The following is a 4,748-nucleotide window of genomic DNA, read 5'->3' on the forward strand; positions in this document are numbered from 1 at the left end:
CGACATTTTGAACGCATATCGCAGTCCATGCTGTTATGTACTTTAATTAATTTTATAGTGCTGCTTGGACTACATATGGTTGAGGGTTGTAAGACTATGCTAATTAAGTTGTTTATATAAATTTTATAATGAAATTTTATAAGCATATGGTATATTATTGGATAATAATAATTTAATTATTATATTATTCATAATATTAACAAATATATGAAAAACATTATCTCACATTAGTAAATAATTTGAATGTGAAAAACGAAGAGAAATATTTTCTTTTTCAATCAAATAATACTGAGAAATGTCTAGCATAAAAAATTTATCTAGAATTGTCTCTTATTAAAGATTAGTAAATAGAAAGCCGTTGACAATATTATTATTCTTCGTTGATTCGTTAGACCAAACAAATGCCATACAAATATATAAAATATATAACGAATTTAATAAAATGTTTTATCATTATATATAAAGAATTAATTGCAAAAAAAGTTATACACAACCTCAACTCATATGGGACTACCCCCTGAATTTAAGCATATTAATTAGGGGAGGAAAAGAAACTAACCAGGATTTTCTTAGTAGCGGCGAGCGAAAAGAAATCAGTTCAGCACTAAGTCACTTTGTCTATATGGCAAATGTGAGATGCAGTGTATGGAGCGTCAATATTCTAGTATGAGAAATTAACGATTTAAGTCCTTCTTAAATGAGGCCATTTACCCATAGAGGGTGCCAGGCCCGTATAACGTTAATGATTACTAGATGATGTTTCCAAAGAGTCGTGTTGCTTGATAGTGCAGCACTAAGTGGGTGGTAAACTCCATCTAAAACTAAATATAACCATGAGACCGATAGTAAACAAGTACCGTGAGGGAAAGTTGAAAAGAACTCTGAATAGAGAGTTAAACAGTACGTGAAACTGCTTAGAGGTTAAGCCCGATGAACCTGAATATCCGTTATGGAAAATTCATCATTAAAATTGTAATATTTAAACAATATTATGATAATAGTGTGCATTTTTTCCATATAAGGACATTGTAATCTATTAGCATACAAAATTTATCATAAAATATAACTTATAGTTTATTCAAATTAATTTGCTTGCATTTTAACACAGAATAAATGTTATTAATTTGATAAAGTGCTGATAGATTTATATGAATACAGTGCGTTAATTTTTCGGAATTATATAATGGCATAATTATCATTGATTTTTGTGTTTATTATATGCACTTGTATGATTAACAATGCGAAAGATTCAGGATACCTTCGGGACCCGTCTTGAAACACGGACCAAGGAGTCTAACATATGTGCAAGTTATTGGGATATAAACCTAATAGCGTAATTAACTTGACTAATAATGGGATTAGTTTTTTAACTATTTATAGCTAATTAACACAATCCCGGGGCGTTCTATATAGTTATGTATAATGATATTTATATTATTTATGCCTCTAACTGGAACGTACCTTGAGCATATATGCTGTGACCCGAAAGATGGTGAACTATACTTGATCAGGTTGAAGTCAGGGGAAACCCTGATGGAAGACCGAAACAGTTCTGACGTGCAAATCGATTGTCAGAATTGAGTATAGGGGCGAAAGACCAATCGAACCATCTAGTAGCTGGTTCCTTCCGAAGTTTCCCTCAGGATAGCTGGTGCATTTTAATGTTATATAAAATAATCTTATCTGGTAAAGCGAATGATTAGAGGCCTTAGGGTCGAAACGATCTTAACCTATTCTCAAACTTTAAATGGGTAAGAACCTTAACTTTCTTGATATGAAGTTCAAGGTTATGATATAATGTGCCCAGTGGGCCACTTTTGGTAAGCAGAACTGGCGCTGTGGGATGAACCAAACGTAATGTTACGGTGCCCAAATTAACAACTCATGCAGATACCATGAAAGGCGTTGGTTGCTTAAAACAGCAGGACGGTGATCATGGAAGTCGAAATCCGCTAAGGAGTGTGTAACAACTCACCTGCCGAAGCAACTAGCCCTTAAAATGGATGGCGCTTAAGTTGTATACCTATACATTACCGCTAAAGTAGATGATTTATATTACTTGTGATATAAATTTTGAAACTTTAGTGAGTAGGAAGGTACAATGGTATGCGTAGAAGTGTTTGGCGTAAGCCTGCATGGAGCTGCCATTGGTACAGATCTTGGTGGTAGTAGCAAATAATCGAATGAGACCTTGGAGGACTGAAGTGGAGAAGGGTTTCGTGTGAACAGTGGTTGATCACGAGTTAGTCGGTCCTAAGTTCAAGGCGAAAGCCGAAAATTTTCAAGTAAAACACAAATGCCATACAAATATAATTATATTATATAAATCAAGCTAATTAATATACTTGAATAATTTTGAACGAAAGGGAATACGGTTCCAATTCCGTAACCTGTTGAGTATCCGTTTGTTATTAAATATGGGCCTCGTGCTCATCCTGGCAACAGGAACGACCATAAAGAAGCCGTCGAGAGATATCGGAAGAGTTTTCTTTTCTGTTTTATAGCCGTACTACCATGGAAGTCTTTCGCAGAGAGATATGGTAGATGGGCTAGAAGAGCATGACATATACTGTTGTGTCGATATTTTCTCCTCGGACCTTGAAAATTTATGGTGGGGACACGCAAACTTCTCAACAGGCCGTACCAATATCCGCAGCTGGTCTCCAAGGTGAAGAGTCTCTAGTCGATAGAATAATGTAGGTAAGGGAAGTCGGCAAATTAGATCCGTAACTTCGGGATAAGGATTGGCTCTGAAGATTGAGATAGTCGGGCTTGATTGGGAAACAATAACATGGTTTATGTGCTCGTTCTGGGTAAATAGAGTGTCTGGCATTTATGTTGGTCACTTGTTCCCCGGATAGTTTAGTTACGTAGCCAATTGTGGAACTTTCTTGCTAAAATTTTTAAGAATACTAATTGGGTTAAACCAATTAGTTCTTATTAATTATAACGATTATCAATTAACAATCAATTCAGAACTGGCACGGACTTGGGGAATCCGACTGTCTAATTAAAACAAAGCATTGTGATGGCCCTAGCGGGTGTTGACACAATGTGATTTCTGCCCAGTGCTCTGAATGTCAAAGTGAAGAAATTCAAGTAAGCGCGGGTCAACGGCGGGAGTAACTATGACTCTCTTAAGGTAGCCAAATGCCTCGTCATCTAATTAGTGACGCGCATGAATGGATTAACGAGATTCCTACTGTCCCTATCTACTATCTAGCGAAACCACAGCCAAGGGAACGGGCTTGGAATAATTAGCGGGGAAAGAAGACCCTTTTGAGCTTGACTCTAATCTGGCAGTGTAAGGAGACATAAGAGGTGTAGAATAAGTGGGAGATATTAGACTTCGGTTTGGTATCGCCAATGAAATACCACTACTCTTATTGTTTCCTTACTTACTTGATTAAATGGAACGTGTATCATTTCCTAGCCATTATACGGATATATTTATTATATCTTATGGTATTGGGTTTTGATGCAAGCTTCTTGATCAAAGTATCACGAGTTTGTTATATAATCGCAAACAAATTCTTTAATAAAACGGTGCATTTATGTATTTTTGATTTGAAAATTTGGTATAACTCCAATTACTCAGGTATGATCCAATTCAAGGACATTGCCAGGTAGGGAGTTTGACTGGGGCGGTACATCTCTCAAATAATAACGGAGGTGTCCCAAGGCCAGCTCAGTGCGGACAGAAACCACACATAGAGCAAAAGGGCAAATGCTGACTTGATCTCGGTGTTCAGTACACACAGGGACAGCAAAAGCTCGGCCTATCGATCCTTTTGGTTTAAAGAGTTTTTAACAAGAGGTGTCAGAAAAGTTACCATAGGGATAACTGGCTTGTGGCGGCCAAGCGTTCATAGCGACGTCGCTTTTTGATCCTTCGATGTCGGCTCTTCCTATCATTGTGAAGCAAAATTCACCAAGCGTTGGATTGTTCACCCATGCAAGGGAACGTGAGCTGGGTTTAGACCGTCGTGAGACAGGTTAGTTTTACCCTACTAATGACAAAACGTTGTTGCGACAGCATTCCTGCGTAGTACGAGAGGAACCGCAGGTACGGACCAATGGCACAATACTTGTTCGAGCGAACAGTGGTATGACGCTACGTCCGTTGGATTATGCCTGAACGCCTCTAAGGTCGTATCCGTGCTGGACTGCAATGATAAATAAGGGGCAATTTGCATTGTATGGCTTCTAAACCATTTAAAGTTTATAATTTACTTTATAAACGACAATGGATGTGATGCCAATGTAATTTGTAACATAGTAAATTGGGAGGATCTTTGATCACCTGATGCCGCGCTAGTTACATATAAAAGCATTATTTAATACAATGACAAAGCCTAGAATCAATTGTAAACGACTTTTGTAACAGGCAAGGTGTTGTAAGTGGTTGAGCAGCTGCCATACTGCGATCCACTGAAGCTTATCCTTTGCTTGATGATTCGATAATAAAGATGTTGCAAGCGGGCATAATCATTATGCTTGCTTGCAGCATCGCACGCCACTTTGTTTGTGGTGTGTAAGGTAGGGAAGAAGAAATATAAAAGACCTAAATTGGAAACATCAATATATAAGTAAATATTGAACAAACAAAATGTATCGTCATCTTATTAGTGACGCGATGATAAAGTGGCAAACATATTCCATGTATAAATATTCCTATGGTATTAAAATTCAAGTAAAGAGGACATATATAAAAGTTTGTATATATGGTTCATTCAATGGTAGCAGCG

At 37.1% G+C, this 4,748-nt stretch overlaps 2 non-coding genes across 2 annotated transcripts in view; both read left to right on the forward strand.

Moving 5' to 3' along the window:
• The window catches only part of LOC119562070, a 179-nt gene extending 90 nt beyond the window's left edge, over positions 1-89 (forward strand). The window contains exon 1 of the ribosomal RNA XR_005221646.1: positions 1-89. This exon is cut by the window's left edge and continues 90 nt beyond it. This is a non-coding gene — a ribosomal RNA (5.8S ribosomal RNA).
• A 401-nt stretch (positions 90-490) lies between these two features.
• Positions 491-4,461, forward strand: LOC119562031. The gene has a single exon (XR_005221622.1). It is a non-coding gene; the product is annotated as a large subunit ribosomal RNA (ribosomal RNA).
• Positions 4,462-4,748: the final 287 nt, after the last annotated feature.

Source organism: Drosophila subpulchrella, unplaced genomic scaffold (genome assembly GCF_014743375.2).
Source record: "Drosophila subpulchrella strain 33 F10 #4 breed RU33 unplaced genomic scaffold, RU_Dsub_v1.1 Primary Assembly Seq391, whole genome shotgun sequence".
Taxonomy (NCBI): domain Eukaryota; kingdom Metazoa; phylum Arthropoda; class Insecta; order Diptera; family Drosophilidae; genus Drosophila; species Drosophila subpulchrella.